This window comes from Schistocerca piceifrons, chromosome 10, assembly GCF_021461385.2.
Source record: "Schistocerca piceifrons isolate TAMUIC-IGC-003096 chromosome 10, iqSchPice1.1, whole genome shotgun sequence".
Lineage (NCBI taxonomy): Eukaryota > Metazoa > Arthropoda > Insecta > Orthoptera > Acrididae > Schistocerca > Schistocerca piceifrons.
Window position 1 is genome coordinate 142952726 of NC_060147.1, and position 21346 is coordinate 142974071.

At 38.4% G+C, this 21346-nt stretch overlaps 1 long non-coding RNA gene across 1 annotated transcript in view; it reads right to left on the minus strand.

Moving 5' to 3' along the window:
* Nucleotides 1-16229: 16229 nt before the first annotated feature.
* Nucleotides 16230-21346, minus strand: part of LOC124719067 — a 57161-nt gene continuing 52044 nt past the window's right edge. The window contains exon 3 of the long non-coding RNA XR_007005978.1: nt 16230-17404. This is a non-coding gene — a long non-coding RNA (uncharacterized LOC124719067). The remainder of the gene's footprint in view (nt 17405-21346) is intronic.

A 21346-nucleotide genomic window follows, 5' to 3' on the forward strand; every position in this document is an offset into this window, starting at 1 on the left:
CGGTTGGGAAGGGAGTGAGACAGGGTTGTAGCCTCTCCCCGATGTTATTCAATCTGTATATTGAGCAAGCAGTAAAGGAAACAAAAGAAAAATTTGGAGTAGGTATTAAAATCCATGGAGAAGAAATAAAAACGTTGAGGTTCGCCGATGACATTGTAATTCTGTCAGAGACAACAAAGGACTAGGAAGAGCAGTTGAACGGAATGGACAGTGTCTTGAAAGGAGGATATAAGATGAACATCAACAAAAGCAAAACGAAGATAATAGAATTTAGTCGAATTAAGTTGGGTGATGCTGAGGGAATTAGATTAGGAAATGAGACGCTTAAAGTAGTAAAGGAGTTTTGCTATTTGGGGAGCAAAATAACTGATCCGAAGGTCGAAGTAGAGAGGATATAAAATGTAGACTGGCAATGGCAAGGAAAGCGTTTCTAAAGAAGAGAAATTTGTTAACATCGAGTATAGATTTAAGTGTCAGGAAGTCGTTTCTGAAAGTATATGTATGGAGTGTAGCCATGTATGGAAGTGAAATATGGACGATAAATAGTTTGGACAAGAAGAGAATAGAAGCTTTTTAAATGTGGTGCTACAGAATAATGCTGAAGATTAGATGGGTAGATCACATAACTAATGAGGAGGTATTGAATAGAATTGGGGAGAAGAGGAGTTTGTGGCACAACTTGTCAAGAAGAAGGGACTGGTTGGTAGGACATGTTCTGAGGCATCAAGGGATCACAAATTTAGCATTGGAGGGTAGCATGGAGGGTAAAAATCGTAGAGGGAGACCAAGAGATGAATACACTAAACAAATTCAAAAGGATGTAGGTTGCAGTAGGTACTGGGAGATGAAGCTTGCACAGGATAGAGCAGCATGGAGAGCCGCATCAAACCAGTCTCACGACTGAAGATGACAACAACAACAATACAATGACTTCAGAAATCAGCGAATATATTACCTCAACAAATTCAATCGTTTTTTGTATAAATATGTAGCAATGTATTTCAAACATATTTTAACAAAAGAGTAAGTGCGGCTAATAGCTTACTATCTAAACCAATAAACATTATTTAACTAAAGCTAAATATGCTGGGTATGACTACCAACACTTGAAATTACTGACCCAGACAAAAACTTCGTACTCGCCGGAGATCTCGGTCAAATCGTATTACTTTCCTAGGCACACACATTCTGTAGACACATTTTTACCCTGAACTCCAAAACAGTTACCAAAATCTACTTTAAGCAACGCCAAATTTCACCAATTTGTCAGTGGAGGACCCCCAACTCTCCTTTTGTTAAGCAATATTCCATTTCCCGAAGCCCCTTCTCTCCCCCCTTGACCAACTTCTAGGATCGCCCCTGGAAGCATATGGGCCCGTGGTGAGGTTGTTTTTTAAAAACTGAAAAAAAGTACAAAACAGGTTCGTTGTCTGAAATATTGATCATAAAGCAAGGGTGTCCTTTTTATTTTACTCACCCCCTCCCCCTTCGACCACAGTAGTTTGTGTGCCTCTTTCCCTCTCCATTGTTCCCTGCAATACCTCATTTCCACTGCTTTCAGAATTCAGTCATTGCAAGTCTTACAGAGAAACAATTCAATAAGTTAACATAGAGTACTTCCATTATTTTAATTCAGTAATATCATATGGGGTTATTTTTTTGGATAGCTTGTGTTTCACAGTTTCAATTGCACAAGTGTGTGCCATAAGAATAACATGAGGTACTCACCTCCACACACTGATTGTCTCATACCGCAGACAGCTATTTAAAGAGTATTCTCAGTTTTCGCTACATGATCACACCACATCAATTAAATTGTGCAACTTGTTCATAATTATACATTCAAAAGAAATGGAGACCATAGTTGCAAAGAAAGATGTGGATATTGATGCTGCCAAAGTGACTTACCCATGGTCACTGAGCCTAACACATGTGAAAGCTAAATTTGGAACTAGGCTGGAAAATATATTTGTGGTCAGCTCCTATGTATGATGTGCATAGGGCAAATGTCTTACCTATTTACTTCTGTTATCAAAGTGAATATTCATTTTACAGAGTCATGTTTAAACAGAAATTAATTTAATAACTTGCAATTTATCACATTCCATGTCATCGTGATAGCCTATCTCAGACAACTGAGCCATTGAACACTTGATCATGTAGGTTACTAGCCTAGGACTTTGAAAAAAAACTCTCGTTATGTTCATAGGATGGTTAGTCTTGTAACAGAGTCCTATAGTGTAATCTTTTTGTGGCAATGCAGGTTATTCTACAGAAGCATGCATTAAGAATTTTGTCTAAGGCTGACAACATACCATCTTGCAGAAGCCTCTCCATGGAATTCTTGTGCTCAGACGCCAAATACATTTACACCCTAATATAATCCAAGCATCACTCTCTAGGATTGAAAGAAGAGTTTTATATCCCTAAGCACACGTCTCAACAGATCAAAGTAAAATAGTACCTCATTGGCCACTCTTCAAATTTACTGCAACATTTAGTCTGAAAGGCTTAAATTCCAGTAAACACTAATACTAGAATCAAAAACACATTGGACTTTACGGTATACATAAAATTACATAAATGCTTACTTAATATGCAGCAGGATAGTGCAAGAGGAAGAGCAGTGGATTTTTCAAAGTAGCTAAATTTCTTCTCATATACATACAGTGATATAGAAGGAAATCCAGTTGGTATTAATGTAAGTAGGTTGAAATGTTTTGTTGTTATACCTCACAGAAGTGGCTGATTTTACCTGTTAAATGTGTAATTTGACTCCTCAACATGTGTGCTTCCTGATATGTTGTGTGGAATACAGAATGCATGAGTACGTGAACGAATGTACTACTGCTGTCATAGGAGAATATGTTTGTTGTAGTCATGTTCCTGTTATGCAGTACAGTCTTACATACAATAAGAGCAAGAGAAGAGCAGAATGTGAACAAAGGCCTTCATTATTGATGGTGTTGTGACAGCAACCAGCCACAAATTTATTTTAAGTTCCTTTACTCAAAAAGTACCATTACCAGTTTCCAATCATTAAAACCCATCGTCAGGCAGCTTTCATTAGAACATGTGGTGCATTTTTTATTGATTAGTTGTCCTAAAATATAAATAATACATAATTATAAGCCTGCCACACAGATGGTTGCATTGGGATGTGACTTATGTGAAATGATGGTCTGGACTATTTGTTTTCATCCAACAAATGATGTTTGTAGTTTTCGCCACATTCTTATCGCTGCACACACAAATTTGTGCTCAGTGATACAAATTGCAATCATTCAAAACTGTTAATGGTACCTTTTGAATAAAGGAACTTAAAATAAATTTGAGGCTGGTTGCTGTCTCAGCACTATCAACATCTGTCTTCAAGTAACAGCCACAGTCTCCAACCATGTCATCATATGACAAAATTGCCTCCATTATTGATTATTAGTAACCAGATCCTCATTGGAAGATGAAATTCTGGGTTTGTAAAGTGACACACGAATACTGTACCTGCTCTTAGTTTCTTAGCACCAGACAGTTAACTGAGTAGTTAGTTGGTTACAAATGTAGTAACTAAGAGGGACACATTAAATTCCTGCCTGATGCGAGTTAGTCCTTGTTGTGAACACCGTTTATTGGCTGCAGTTCCTTGTGTAATGCTGAGGGAGGCTATATTTTGTCTATAACCAGGAATGCCCTTCTAGGTTGAGCTATCAACATACCTGTCAGTGACATTGGTTAACTCTCAGCCTGCCACAGGTACCCGACTTACGTGATAGCCTGTTGAGTTGTTGGCAGTGCATATGAAATGTGGGTCATCATATACAAATTGTGTCCAAAAGGGAGGCCAGTTGTAAATTAAAGAAACCATCCCTGCACCAGCTCCATTGCATTTGCATGTAGGAAAGGCGGATATCTGTCTCATCTGTCTGTGATAAATCATATCACATCAGATCTGAGATTCATACAGACCATTCTCCTCTTTCACTATCTTTGTAAAAATTCTTCAATAAATTATACTGTATGTAACCGTAACTTAAAAAATTAGAAAACCTGGTTATTATCCAGCTATTGCTAGACAGTGTTTGTGCATACATATGCAGAAAACACAATGAATCACATTTTTTCCTCTATTTTCCCCTGAAAAGACCTGTCACTTTGGGTGGAAGAATGGGAGACAATGCTGTGAAGCCTGAGAAACTGTGCCATGCAGAGTCACTGCTGGATAGGCCAGCCACCACACAGCTGCAGCCAACAGCCTTGGACTACAAGTACTCTACCATTTTTGTTTGTTTACTTTAACAATGTGCCATTTAAAGCATTGGATTGTAATGATGTTATGTGGGCCATGTCTGAAAAAACAGACACCACACATGAAGCAATTGAAAATCCAGGATGGAATGTAACAATATTATCAAAATGAAAGTTGCTACTCACTGTAGATGCTGAGTCACACATATACACAACAAAAACGCTGTCACAGAAGTGAGACTACAAACAGTGTCACTCAAACATATGAATCCAGATAATTACTAACAACAACAGCTGTGCACTGTAATTTTTTTACGTGTCGCCTTGTAAACAAAGTAATGTGATTAAAAAATCAGTCAATTGGCCACAAGTGTGTAAAAAAGAATGAAAAGTCTTAATTTTCGCTGATAATCATAGACGCCAGATAGCAGAAAAGGTGGCAGGTACACAACTAACGCAAGTGTCCACACCTTTGTCATACCATGGGCAGGCATTGCACAAGTGACAAAAACAGTGCTGAAATTGTGTGAAAATCTTGACTCAAAAGACTGTCATAATTTGTGCAGGTGCAAATGATATTGCCAGAGACACAGGTAGTGAATTCATCACTGTTCTTGAAAGTGTGCTACCCAAATTAGGCAACACAAATGTAGCTGTTGTAAATCAACCACACAGATACGACCTACCTCCTTGGCCATGTGTAAATAAATTAACACATAGAGTAAACAAAAAGATAGATGAAGTATGCAAAAAAAATTATGTATGTCAACTTAATAAATGTAAGCACGTTAGACAGATCCATGCATACCAGCCATGGCCTTAATTTAAATCACAGTGGGAAACTATTTTTGGTCAAAGAAATCTGTCGTTAGCAAATTTGAGTCACATCAGGCATAGTATAGAAGCAGTCCAAAGTAGCTTGGGTCATAAAGAAAGATGCAATGCCTTATAAAAAGGGTGAAAGGCATTTTTTAGGAAAGTAGACTGTATCACACAAAAAGTGATGCAGAATTAAATTGCAAATACACACTGGAGATTGCACACCAGAATGTACAATAATTAACAAACAAAGTTAAAGAAATAAATATAGTCCCTCAATAGTGAATGGAAAGATGTTTCAGTTTTATGTTTTTGTGAGCATTGGTTACAAAATGAGTATTTCCAATGCTTAAAAATATTGTTTTTTAACCTTGCAAACTGCTTCTGTTTGCACACTTGGGTGTGAAAGACACTTTAAAACCACAGCTGTTGAGTTAATGTCTGATAAAACTATTAGCAACATAATTTTTTTTTTTCTCCAAAAAGCTGGACCTTGCTTTAGGCAAACTCATGACAACTGGGAAAACAGTGGTACTGTGTGGAGATTTTAATATTGTCTTTCTGAGCCAAAGCGTTTACAGGGAAAAGTTTTTAAATATTATAAAATCCTACAATCTTTGTCTGACAGTTGGCTCTCCAACACTTGTAACAAAAACTAATGTCACACTCTTTAATCAGATATGTTTAAACTTTGACACCAGCTATAGTGATCACCTTTCGCAATTACTAATCATACCTGAAAATCACATTTCGACCAATGTACAAAATATTATCCAAAAAAAGGATATATAGTCAGAAAAATATTGAATACTTCCAGTATCTAATCAGCGAACAGTCTTGGCGAGAAGTATATGATACCTCTATTACCAATGAAAAGATGGAACATTTTTTGAACATTTTCAGGCATAACTTTGACATAGCTTTTCCACAAAGGAAAGTGATTTCCAGAAGCGCAGATAGAGTCAAAAACTGGATTACATCAGGCATTAGAGTATCCTGTAAAAGGAAGCAGGAACTATTTCTGCAGTCAAAAACTGACAGAAGTCCAGAATTTCTTAGTTATTTCAAAAAATACAAGCTAGTTTTGAAACATTCCATAAAAGAGGCAAAAATAAAGGAAAATGGAAAATATATTATGAAGTCATCCAATAAAACTAAGTCCATGGGGAAAGCTGTGCAGGACCTTACAGGGCAGAAGACAACTCACAAAAATATTGTGATATCACACAATGGCAGTTGCAAACAGCTTCAGTTCTTATGCAACTGTTGCTGCAAAATTAGTGAAGGAAAAATTTGGAAATCAACCTAATACAACATGGAAAGAATTTTCACCTATTGAAATAAATAATATCTCCAGGTTCCTCAGTCCAATAGGTTCTACAGAGCTCCTAAATACCATTAACTAATTGAAATGTAATTATTCAACTGGTATGGATGATACTCCCGGTTATATTATAAAAATAACAGCAAGACAAATACTGTGCTGTCTCCTTTATTAGACATATGCAGTTCTCCCCTATCACGTGGTGTCCTCCCACAGCAACTGAAAATGGCAAATGTGATACCCATATATAATAGGTGACCAGGTTTGTAACTATATGCCATTGTCTCTGTGGTCAGGATTTTCAAATATTATTGAAAAAGTGTTCCCTTTACATCTTACTACATTCTTTGACAAGAATATTATTATTTCTGGATGTCAACATGGCTTTAGACCACAGTGATCAACTGAAAAAGCCACTTTTAACCTGGTAAACTATGTATTAAATGCAGTGGACAACCACAGTAATATCTCAGCTTTATTTCTGGACCTAACAAAAGCTTTTGATGTGATTGATCATTCTGTGCTCCAGGGGAAGCTTGGACGGTATGGCGTAAGAGGCGTGCCAAATCAGTGGATTACATCATATTTTGAATATTGTTCTCAAGTAACTGAAATTAAGTACCTGGAAGGAAATGTACTCAAGGTACACCTTTCAGAACCATGTGAACTAAGTCATGTTGTTGCACACGGCTCTATTTTAGGTCCCCTTATTATTATTATGATATACATTAATGACTTCCCATCACACATTAGGACTTATGAACCTGTACTGTTTTCAGATGACATGAGTCTATTGACTGAAGGTAATAAAGAAGAAAATCTCACTGCATTTGCAAAATATCTACAAAAGGAGTGTCTGAATGGTTTACCAGAAACAGGCTAGTAGTTAATCCACAAAAAAACGGTACTCATGAATTTCCACACAGATCAAAATGAAAATGTGGCACAACCTGTAATATGTATAGATAACCAAATCATTAGTGCTGTCAATGAAACTAAATTTCTTGGGACTCATATCCAGGAAAATCTTAAATGGACCACTGACACATCCCCGAATTCAAAACTAGCAAAAATGAGCTATGTAGTAAGAATTCTTTGCAACAATACTAGTGCAGAAACAGTTAGAGCTGTATACTTGTGTACATTCAATATTGAAGTACAGTATCATTTTCTGGGGAAATGTACACCAGGCCATATCAGTTTTCAGGAAACAAAAGGCAGTTATGAGATCAATGAAACAAGTGAGCAGCAGAAAGCCATGTAAACCTTTCTTTCCCGATGAAGCAACCATTGGTTGCGAAAGCTTGAATTTTGTGTGTAAGTTTATGTTTGTGTTTGTTTGTGTGTCTATCGACCTGCCAGCACTTTTGTTTGGTAAGTCTCATCATCTTTGTTTTTAGATATATTTTTCCCACATGGAATGTTTCCCTCTATTATATTCATTTTTTTAAAGATCTATAGATTTTACCCCTTCCCTGCATTTATATACTGGATGTAACAAGTGTCCATGATTACAGTACCATGTCAGACAGTGACATACATGTTAATCGTTGTAACACCACACTATACCAAAAAGATGTATATTATACAGGAAAAAAATATACACCAGATTGCCAAGACATATAAAATCTTTTTCTGAACTACAGAGCTTTAAAAAGTAAACAGCCTACCTTCTGAAAAACTGCTACTATTCATTCTCACAGTATCTCATGCAAGAAAAAATGTAATTTGTATCTTTATTTGTAGACACAAGTTAAAAATATACAGTATTTAAAAAATCGTCATTATTAACTGTGTGGATCCAATTTGTTATCGAAAAATTAAATATGTATGTACGCTGTTTGTAAAAACAATAGATTATCCTGTGTACGATATATGTACTGAAAAAGAGATTTATATGGACAAATAAATAAATAAAGCGTGGCTACAGTTGCCGGAGACTGCAGTCATGTGTTTGAGTTGCGTTTGTGTGAGTGTATGTCGACTATTTTTTGCCAAAGGCCTTACTGGCCGAAAGCTTCATTTGTGACAATCTTTTTTTTGTGCCTACCTGGAACTCAGACATTACACATTCATATAATTGATTCGCCTCGATCGACAATGAATCTGCCACCTTCGGAGCAGGTGCACAATTACATTTGACCTCCTACAGGACTCTCAAAGTAGTGGGCAAGGAAGACACGGGCTGCAGATATGTGGTAATAGGTGGGAATGTGGGTCAGCCAGGACGTGTGCCATGATAGTCACGCAATTGCGATAAGCATTGTCTGGATGGCACAGCGGTTAACGCAACTGCCTAGTAACCAGGAGATCCCAGTTCAGCACACATTTTCACTCAACACTGCTGCTTCTGCATAAAGTCCTGAGGCAGCAGACATCAACAGATCCTTCCTTTTCCTTTCTCCCCCCCCCCCCCCCCCTTCCACCTTCAATTTACATAATATTCCCAAACTGGGTTCAGGTCCTGTCTCTAATAGCCATTTCCTTGACAGGAGATTGAAACAACCTGCCCCCTTCTTGATTTAAACTATTTCTATGATATTTTTAAAAGTAATTCCCATCTCACAAAGATTACAGATTCTTGAGTAATGCTGTGTGGAAGTATGTTGATGTGGTTTCTTCTTTCTTCATGAATCTGGCCACCTACCATGTTTTGATGTGTAAGTCTGTCCATTTTTTCTGCTGTTTCCCCATCTTTTGTTGCCTTGGTTAAGTCAGAATATAACTGTAATTTATTCTCATTGATTCTTCCATTTTATTCTGTAAGCCTGACATCTTTTGAGATATATTGTGTTAGAAATTTAGTCAGTATTAATTTTTTTTCTTTGTTTATCCTCATGTAACTGATGAAACAGTTCTTTCTTTCTATTTTACTTGTAGCCTAGGAATAACGCGGTCTATAAAATTTTGTTGTGGTTGCTGTTTGTACCATATCTTTAATTTCTTGTAAAGTTTATCATTAAGAAATTTGAATCTTCTATTTTATTTCTAATGTCTGCATAGTCTTGGAATAATATAGAGCACCTTAAAATGTCTAAAGAATTTATCATTAATTTTTTAACATTGTAATATTACTTTGCACATAAGAAGTTGTTCTCTTTCATTGTCTTCCATTAATATGCACTTATCAGCAGAAATTTCCTATTCTAATTGTGTGTGTGTGTTTTAGAGACAAAATAATCACAAGAATATACTGAAGGACTTGAGTTGACTACATTCTTGTCACTGGACATGACTAACCTGATACGCGTATACAAGAGCTCCTGAAAGTGGACCAGGACACACACCTAACTACCTGACCGTTTCACATCTCCTTCCATCAGCTTAGTCGGGGAGGAAGTGTTACTAACCTGGTACCCTGTCATGGTGTGCCTTTACTTGTGGACTGCTAGTCTACCACAGAAACACACAAATATGGAGTGCTGTTGGGTGTGCAGTACAACACACGTTGCTAATTTCAGGGAACCCCGTGATTTAGGTATAAAGCCCTTCTCCATTTTGGCAGATGCAATAAAAGTATGAAACATGCTAAAGAATTTTAATTTTTTGGGCCCTCACAACTATACTCCAGCCAGTACCTCTCTCCCACCTTACAAAATTCACAGAAATTCTATTACATACTCTGTTGAAGTAGCACTCCTGGAAGAAATGATATTGAAAATACATGGCTTAATCATAGCCCAGGTGATTATATTTCCAGACTGAATGCTCTGCTCTGCTCTGCTCTGCACTGTAGTGTATGCTGTTTTGAAGCTTTGTAGTGTATTAAAACTGTGTGCCACACTAAATCTACAGATGAATAAATTTATCCATCAAGTATTCTCAGTCTTTGTCAGGATGTTAATTCTACATAGCCAACCACATTTTGGAGCTTTTAATTCCCTGTGTTGTGCATATTTTGCTTACAATTCTTCATTAACAATTATTGCCCACTTTTGATTTGTAATAATTCATTGTTACCAATGATACTCATTTATTTGTGATTGGGTGCTAGTGAGTTTATTTGTTATCAGATCCAAATGCAAAACCGAACCTCACAATTGATTGTGTTATATGTAGCCTAAGCTCTTGCAGCCTCTGCTGACAGGAGTACTACAACGATTCTGTGTGTCTTTTGACCGAAAACAATTTCAACAGCAGTTTGTTAAATTTTGGCCCTAGAGCAACATAACGAGCCAGAGGAGTGGTAAAGGGTGGTAAGGCACCATGTCATGCAGCGCACTCAGGGGATGTGGGGGCTACATGTCAGAAGAGCTGCGGCACCTGCAGAAACAGCTGGTCAAGATGGAAAACGCACTGAGCAGTGACCGGCAGCGGCAGAGGACAATGTGAGGCACATCCTCAACATGACACACAAACACCACAGGTGGCAGGGGATGTGGCTGCGTATTGTACAAGCAAAGTGGAGCCACGTCAGATATGCTTTGTTGGCTTCACAGATTTCTCTGCTTTGAGTGGGACAAAACAGTACTGCTCTGTTTACCTTTGGCACAGTTGTGTCGGAGGTGATAGGAAACTTGCTTAATGCAGAATTTGTGCATGTTTACATATATGTAAGGTGGCTTCTGTTATTTCCTTTGTGTAGATGTTGAGACCACATGTGTCAGATATATTTACTTTGTAAATGTAGACCCTAACATTTCACATATAATTTAAATTTCCTGTTTATGTCCGAAACCCAGTTATTTTTAGATTGATTTTATCAGAACCTATACATGTATCATTATGCACTGCATATTTTTAGATGAATTCAGTGGGTGGTGTGGGTACTTACTGAATCGTCTGCTGTAAACTATATGTTTTATAAATAGGTATGGAATGCATTTGCTTGAATTATGTTTGGGATCTTGCAGTCTCCCTGGTGAAACAACAGAGGGACAGGATTAAAGCTACTTGCTTACCTGTGTTTGGGTAATATATCACTACTGATAACATCTGATGACCAGCACCACTGGTTGTGTGATGGTGCTGTCGCAGAGTTGATGGTCCCAGACAGTTGCAGTGGGCTCGGTGTGGCTGATTTGTGCAATTACTTCACCCAGTCACATAATGCAATTTTGTGTACATCTTCGTGGAAACACCTCAGCTGTGTAGATGGCTATTGTTCTGGCTGTAGCCATTTGCCCTTCGCACCTGAAAGCTGGCAACACCACTTCCGGCAATCCGGGACATTCTTTTGCCGACCTTTTTATTCTCTCACAGTCTTGGTGACCAAGGATTTAAATTGCTGTACACATACCATAAAAAGGATGAGAGATTCAAATGTTGAAATATTTGTGGTTTTCAATAATGTTACTGGCTGCAGTCCCATAAGTTATTTGGACATTCAGTATGCTGGGTAAAGCTCATGTCGTCATACATTTCTAATTTTACTTGATGTACTACATAATTTCAAGATATATCTATATGATTCAAGGTACCATGTATCTTTGAGAATTTTTGGGAGTTTGCATGTGTCATGAAAAATGGGTCTCCATAGTCCACCAACATGTGCATGTTGCAATTGTGTGTTCTACAACTTTTGGAAGCATATTGGTTTTGGAAAATTGTTGCCACTAAATTCCAGTGTAGGTACACACATAATTAGGACAATATTTCCAAATTCTGCTTGTTTTAAGGGCATTTTCGAAAGTTAAAGATCAAAATGTAGCTGTAGTTCTTGGGAAATCAGCTGCTGTGATGTAGTTTTTTCTGCACAAATTATGTTCATTAAGTTTCCCATCTTGAAGGCAGTGTGTATTGTCTGCATTTGACATATATTTGGGCAATTTTATTGGAGTTTGATATGGAAGTTTGCTGCTCAGGCATTTAAGCATTCTTCTCACTCACCATATGCAAATGGAATGGAATGAACTACCAGTACCTGAAGCACTGAGAAATACCATCTTCCATGAAGTCCGCAGTGCTGTGCAAAGTGTGGATGTAGATCAACTCTTGCACCCCTTCTCCTGTAACAACTGACAGTGAGCTCACCTTGAATCTGACACTGCAAGCTTCTGCTGCTGTCATAATTCTTTCATTACATAATTCAGCCTCAGCTTACACAAAGTGTACAATTACTGATGGATGTTGATGTCTTTCTATGCCATCACTGAGTGGTCTGTTTAACTCAAAAGAAAAAAGGGAATATGAAACCACACTAAATGTATTTTGATAATGTAACAATATTATGAAAAGAATAGGAGATGCTCACCATACAGTGGTGATGCCGAGATGCAGATAGACGCAACAAAAAGACTATCACAAAATAAGCTTTTGGCCAACAAGGCCTTTGTCAAAAATAGATGACAGACACACACACACACGCAAACGCAGCTCATGCACACAGATCACAGTCTCTGGCAGCTTCTGACAGCTGAAGTCAGAGACTGTCGTCATGTGTGAGTTGAGTTTGTGTGTGTGTGTGTGTGTGTGTGTGTGTGTGTGTGTGTGTGTGTGTGTGTGTGTGTGTGTGTTTTGTGTGGGTGGGGCATCTACTATTCACAAAGACCTTGTTGGCTGAAAGTTTATTTTGTGACAATCTTTTTGTTGCGCTTATCTGTGACTCACTATCTACACTATAAGGTAAGTAGCAACTATTCTCCTCATAATATTGTTACATTCCATCCACGATTTTCCATTGTTTTATTTAAGTAATGTCACAGTTCTACTATCAAGAGCTGCTGAAAATTTACGACCAGTTTCAATCCTTAGACCATTGTGAGATATCCTGTGTACAAAGGGAGGTAACCTGTGAAATGCATTTTGTATTTCACTGTCAATACAATGAATCTTGGTGTATGTGATTATGAAAATTCACATGGTAACATGTTACCTACTAACGAAGTGGTATAAGACAGTTAACATTGCTTATAGCATCAAACAACAGAACATCCATCACAAGTCATAGAAATTAAAATTACAACACAGAAAGTATTGGAGCTGAGAGTGTACAGACATATAACCAACTACTTAAATATGATGCATTTATACAATGTTACCTGCTGCCAAATTTTAAAGTACCTTACATTGACAATAATAAAATGTACCAGACACTATCAATGTTCATTCTATGTATACAGCTAATTCCAACATTTCATGCAGATACACACCTTATACTGTTGACTATACAACTGTTTTACTTCCACAAGTCAAGCCAAAAATGATACAGACAGTTGACATACAGAAATATGTACGTTACGACCCCGATGACTAATATCCTTATATTATACATGTTCTATATCATATACCGCTCTGATCATTTATGACAGTCATAAATAAAAACTCAGCAATCTATACTTTGTATGCAATAGCATACTATTAGAATTACACCAACATTAGCATTGACAGTCACGAGGTGCTAATAAGTAGTGACTGATGTTTATGTATTATCTTTTATCTGAATTTTCTGCTCCTTACATTTTGTGTGCATAATGTTTTTCTTACACTGTGACCTTCGAGGGAAACAACACTCTTTTGTTTTAATGTAAGTGGAGTACAAGAAAGTACATTTTTATGCATGGTACGTTACTGACTTAAAGTAATCTGTACATATGCTCACAGTTAGGTTCTGATTCCTTACAGGAAACATTAACCATAGTAAACTATAATACGTCGGCTGACAATATGTAGGAACATAGTTACATACACAGTATCTTATTGATGATAACATGCACACACAGTGAAAATTAATACACTAAGTGATAAAACAATAGTTCCATATGGTGTATAGCTAATATGAATTGACTGAATGTTGTACAAGGTAACAGAAACACTTCATCAAACTGCATTGTATTGACAGTTACATATGAACTGCATTTCATGAGTTATCTCCCTTGATATACAGAATAACTGATAATGATCTCTTGGTGGTGGAACAATGATGTTTTCTCAAATGCTTACGAGCTGTGTGGTACTGCCATCACAAAATACACAATATAAGTATTTTGTGTACAACAGTATTGTTATGTTCCCCTTATGCAGTATGCCCAGTCTATGTAAGTCCAAAGACTGCTGTGACTTTACTGCTGTGATCGCTTTCAAAGTGGCACTGTAGAGCAACAACACTTGTGACATGTGCAAACACACCACCTGTTGACATAGCATAAAGCAACACACTGCTCTAGATTGCAGAATTGTCTTGCTTGTGTTGTCAAGAAAAGGCCTTTGGCTTGCGTTTTATACTCTGGACTGAGGATGCTGAAAATGAAGTGCACAGATAAGACAGTAGGTGAACTGACAAGGAGAGATATATGTGGGAAACAACTCTGTTAAAACATCAGGAAATAATTTCCATTTAACTGCAGGGACTGTAGAGGGCAAGAATTGCACAGGCAAACAGAGATTAGAGTATATACAACAAATGATTTGAGGTTGTGGTTGTCATTGCTGCTCTGGAGGTGAAGAGATTGACACGGGAGGTAATCTGATAGATTTAAATTAATATGCAGAGCTTATCATTATCTAAATGTTTCCGATTACTAATAAATTGGAATTGCTCTATAGATTGGAGATGGGCAGTAACCCTACATTTTACATGGAGAGTGTGCGAAGTTGTTCACATTTGCCTTTTTACTGGCAGAGAGGCCACTCGAGCACATTTCTATAAACAATATATTAGAGCGTAGGCAAACCTGTACGTCAAAACAGGCTTAAACACTTACATTAAATACTCTAGTGGCTAACAGCAATAAACTTCATGTAGGATACCTGTGTATCTTGCCACTTCCAGTAACCATATTTGGCTGCTCCCAAGTTTAGGAATAATAAAAGGAAGAATATTATTACATTATTTATGCATCACAGTTGTGATTATGGCTTATAATCCCATTTTAAAATGATAGCTATAACAACATAAACTGCTTAAAGACCACTTCAACTAGATGTAAAAATATACTGTTCCTGAAATATTTTAGCTGCTACTTCTCCTCACTAAGAAATACATGCATGAATAGCCCATTTAAGAAAAATAGCATGTGTATCCACACATACCTTAAACAAGCTGAAGAAGATATGCAGACCTGCCTTGCATGTGTTATCAATGATCAATGCTTGCAGTTTGATACACTTTATGGTGAGGTAGGAAGAGCTATAATTTTTCAAAAAAAATTTTTTTCTCTTTGTCAAATATTTTAAGAACAAAACATATTCTAAGTTAGACTGGTCTTCAAGCAATTTATGTTATTACAGCTATTTGTTGGGTAATCTGAAGGGAACTTTTAGAGGTTCTTGTGTGCGTGCAAGAGGTATGAGGACAAAGTGGCAGACTGCTCAACTTCTTCCACATTGTAAATGGCATTGTCTCTAGAGCCATCAACCACGCTCTGTTCACTACTCGAACTGCGTGTAGTGTGAGACTGCCCATTCTTTCAACACATAAACCGACTACAGTTTGTGTGTTCACTAGTATGCGTGAAGCCCATTAGCCTTTGTTGAACAGTTATAACAACAGGACAGCTTGTTTGGGGAGATATTCGGATTTTCACAATACAGACGACAGTTGAAAATGTGGATACAGTTTTTGTTTATGATCAGTGTCGTCAAACTGTTAGAGCAGTGGTGCTATCCTGTACTGAAATGTGTCCTGATTGTGCCAGTCCCACACAATCTTCATTTGCAAACATAATGATAAATTCAGGAATCGCATTTTACTCTTCATATTTCCATCCTTGAAGAAAGAATAGTAATACATGAGAGAAAAGGAATTTACATTGTAATTGCAGTAACACAAAAGCAACACGTCACCATTTGGAAGCTCTAGCGGATGAGAGGAATTAGTCAAAAGGAGTGTTCTACGAATAGCTCATCCCGTCCCATTTTACCATTTCCACCTTTCATTCCATCAACAGTTTATGTGACTGTTCTGGAATCTATGAATGCAGTGTTTCTGTGTAAGATTTTCTTTATGGATGAAGCATCATTTACAAAACATGAGCAAATAGATTTTCACAATATGCACTATCTGTCTACTTGAAAATCCGCACTGGTTGAAAGAAATGGATAAGCAGTTACCTTGGTCACCCAGTATGCTGTGCAAACTTTATAGGAATCATATCATTGGTCCCTGTTTTACTGATAGGAATTTTAAATCTATCTGGCTATGTAGTCCCCAACAGAAGTTACTAGGAAACATCACAACTGAGATAAGGCAATCCATGTGTGGTACCAACATTACTTCCTGTTTCATCCAGATAACTACACTTCTTAACAGATCCAGAAGAAATTGAGCAACATTTTGTGCACCTGATATGACTTTCATAATGATATACACTCGAACCATAACCAAGTTAAGAGATTACTTACTTTTGGAACAGTACGGCAGATGCTGTTATCTTGCTACTAAGTTCCACACACTATGGGTTTGAAATACCCTTTGAAGCCACAGAAAAAGATATATAGATCCATTTAAAAATAACTAAGTTAGTGTCATAATTTGGCAGTAATAAACATTAAAAATTTCTTTTGTATGTCAGAAAATTCACCACACCATTTGCTATAACTTAGTGAAAACCATATCTTGGTATATTTTCTACTTTCGTGTATGTTTTGTATGGTGGGTTTTAGCTGCTTCATCTTGTATTTTTCCTCATTTATGACTTATCGTGTGTAGCTGAGGTTGATGTTTTGAGGCCCAATAATGATATCTTAGTTTGTAACAGGTAGGACAGTGACCAGATTCATGTAGCAGCTATTTGTACATATTCCAAAACTACTTTGATACCTCCTGTTCCTTATGTGTGTTTTTTGTACACCATTAATTTTTTCCATATTCTCCAGCTCAGATCATTTGGTGAACTGTTAATTGACATTTAAACTAACTGTCTCTCTAGGACAGGTCCTTACAGTCAGACATTGATGACCAGGCTGGAGTGGGCAACTACGAGGTGTGGTGGGAACATGAGGCCACCCAGCTGAGCGACCTTGCCCACAGGCAGCTGCACAGTTTGGAGAACCCGCAGGACTGCAATATCATCCGCAAGCTCGTCAGCACCCTCAACAAGGTAGGCAGGAGTGTCAGTGAGTGTGTGGCTGTTGCTGGGCCTGCAAAGCACTGTAGAACTGCACCAGACACTCGGTGTGTTTGTAATTAATTGGCTCATTATGTGACATTATTTTATTAGAATTGTACATTAATAAAATGATGCAGTAGGAATAATGGAAGGGGGAAAGGTAACTTACTCACTGTACAGTTTATATGTTTAAGATAATTACACACCATTAGAGGTAAAAAAAGAGCTCTGTAAACACACTAGCAGGTCCTATGACGTCATTTGCAAACCTGCTGTCTCCGTAAACTCAGTTACTTAAGGAAAACTTGTTCAAAACTCCTGTAAATTGTTAAAATATTTAATCTCTACTCAGAAAATGTCTAACAATTATGTTACAAACACCATAGAGAAAGGACCAGTTTAAGACACAAGTGACACAAACTGGGGCTGGGGGTGCCAAACTGAGAGAGGCACCACAACTACAAGAATTCTAGAGAGGATATATCACAACTAATAGCAGATGCTTGGGGCACCAAGCTGAGAGGAGCACCCAAGTGCAAGATTTGTATGTATAGTGGAAACTGAAACAGATGAAAGTGCATGATTGTAAATGTGAGAGAAGGGAGGGGGGGGGGGGGGGGGGGAGATAATAAGTTGCTTGTGCAGAAAAATGTTCTTTAAACAGCCCTTCATACATGTACTTTAGATATTTCATCAAGTCTGTGATGCCGTACAAGAAAACTGGACATGAGGATTAAGTGCAATTGCTTTTTGGTTACAGGGATGTTGCTCCGGGCCCAGTTCTTGTTTAACGAAGCACAATTGTATTCTGTGGTGGAAGTGGAATGAACAAGAATACAAGTATTTTATTTGCATTGAACAAATTTTGTATGTTTTTTGTCTGAAGGGGAGACTGCAGTATCAAACTTTATTCAGGCATCTTCTTCCTTTTATGGAGCATATCTGCACACCTAAAATCATCTTCCATCTCATCGTGACAACACCCCAGACACCAAGCTTGCATATAATCCACAAAATCTACAATTCTGGATTTCCCATTGTATCTGGCTATTGTGATCCCTCTGGAAGAATTTCTGCTCTTGTTGTTGACCAGTACCTCCAACCACTTGCCTGAAACCTAGCCTCCCACATTAACAATACTAACCACTTCCTTCACCAACTTTCTACCATCCCCATCTTCCTAGTGTCCCAAAACTTGCAATCCCTAGCTTGGCTCAGATTCATTGATGATATCTTCATAATCTGGACTCAGGGCCATGACACCCTATCCACATTCCGTCACAACCTCAACAATATTTCTCCCATCTGCTTCATCTGGTCCTCCTCATCTCCAATGGGCCATTTTTCTGAATTTTGACTTCCACCTTTCTGATGGGTCCATCCACCACTTTGTTCACATTAAACCCATTAACCACCAACAATTCTTGTATTTTGATAACTGCCAAACCTTCCATACCACAAAAATCCATTCCATACAGCCCACCCAACTGTGGACAACACATCGGTAGAGACAAGAACTCTTTTGCCCAGTACGTTTAAGGCCTCACAAAGGTCTTTAGACAGGCAATACCCCCAAACCTAGTTCACAAACAGATTTCCCATGCCATATCCTTACATGCCCCAAGGCCTCCCACCATCACCACCAAGAACCAGCCAGAAAGGAGTGCCCCCTCATCACCCAATGGAACAACTGAATCATATCCTTCACAAGGACTTTGATTATCGCTCACTCTGTCCTGAAGCTGGGAACATCCTACCAAAATCCACCCACACTTCCTAAAGTGTGTTCAACCTACACAACATCTTAGTCCATTCCTATGCCACTTCCACTCTGAAGCCTTTACCACAGGGATCATATCCCTGTGGCAGACAAAAGTGCAAGATCTGCCATCTGCCCAATCCACCCTTACCAAGCACCTCCTACTCCAATCCTGTCAAGCACTTATCCTCACCATCTGAGGCCAGACCACCTATGAAAGCAGCTATGTCATATATCAACTCTGCTGCAAGCTCTGCACAGCCTTATATGTTGCGATGAATACCAACCAATCGTTCATCAGGATGAATGGCCACTGCCAAACTATTGTCAATAACATAGCTGAACAACCAGTGGCACAACATGCTCAATTTCAATGGCTGTTTCACAACCCAAGCCACCTGGAACCTTCCCCCCACCACCAGCTTCCCCGAATCCACAGATGGGAGTAATCCTTACAACACATCCTCTGCTGCTGTAATCATCCTGACTTTAATCTCGGGTAACCCACTATCCCCACAAACTCTATCCAACAGTTCGCCCTTCCTGTGGTCCACTTCCTGCATTCTGCGTCCCTCTCCCCGTATCCGCCCCACCCAATACTATCCCCACCACAACAAGCCCCTCTGGCACAAAATAGCACTGGTATTGTCAGTCTAGCTGGCACAATGTGGGGACATAGGCATGTGTGTGAGTATCTGTTTCTGTTTATGTATATTACTTTACCTTGTCAAAGGAGTAAGGCACAACATGCTCAATTTCAATGGCTGCTTCACCACCTGAGCCATCTGGAACCTTTCCTCTGTCATAAGCTTCTCTGAACTGCACAGATGGGAGTTATCCTTACAACACATCCTCTGATCCTGTAATTGTCCTGACTTCAATCTCAGGTAACCCACTATCCCCACACACTCCATCCGACCTTCCTCTGTCCTGTCACCCTCTTCCGAATCACATCCCTGTGTCACCTCCAGCATGCGTCGCTTCCTACCAACAGTTATAATCGGGCCAATCCATATACCTGGCAACCTTCCCCCCCGCATTCCTAGATGGCAATCTGGTCACCTCCTTCCAAGTTGCTAGCCACCCATCCCAGCCCCTCTTCCTGTCTCCTGCCTGCCTCTCCCTGTACCCACTCTACCGAATACTATCACCACCACAGCCAGTCCCCTGGTGCAAAATAGCATTGGCACTGTCAGTCTAGCTGGCACCATGTGGGTACATAGGCATGTGTATGAATGTGTGTAAGAGTGCGTGTGTTTGTGTATTTTACTCTTGGTCATCAAAGGATAACTCCAAAAGCTAGCAAGTTTTCCTTCTTTTGTGTCTGCCTATCGACAACTCAACACTTCTGCCTTACACTGAGTGGTTACCTTTAATCCTAAAGTGTTTTCACAATAAAGATATGACTTACTTAGTAATTAATATTACTCTGAATGAGTATTAATATGGCCATTCTTTTCATGCTTTTTGACTTGGTGATCTCAAATCATACAGTTTTCTTTTATATTACATACAGCAAGAATCCAACAAAAACGTTAACAAGTCATGAAATACACAAAAAATCTACAGGAGCTATTTATTCACAATTGTATCAGTAATCTTGATACTAACAATTAGGACTCTGAACTAGAAATAAAACAGAGCACCACCTGCAGTAATCCTGATTGACATCAATAATCGTAACTAGAGACCGGATTACATGCATTTGCAGTTGCACATGAATTTGCACATTTGGTTCCTTTTAACTTGTTACTGCATATTTTAACTAAAACTAGTGACGATACATATTTTTGCTCTGTGTTTTCAATATTTTAAAAATTTTGATGGGCGGTCTATAGCTCGATCTAGTTTTGATGTCTCACAGATTGACTGCAACCTAGAAACGCGTGCTGTCACTAATCGAGAGGCCAGTGCCTAGCGAAATCATTACAGATGAGGAACAGAGGCAGAGTCAATGCTCCTATGCCTGCACCTGTGCGATTAATCCCCTCTGTTGTCATATTGTACGCATCAGCAACAATTAAATTAAAGTAAGCAAGACTTCAGTCGCACGTCCAATGTTTCAGTTAGCTTTCTATTTACTTGTACACAGTTGAGAATGTTTACGATGTGTAGTGTTTAGTGTATCCAAAAAATGAAATGTTATTTCATGGATAGCTGACCATCCTGGAACATTTACGTATGACCGATTTGTTTTATATTGTCGGGATTATG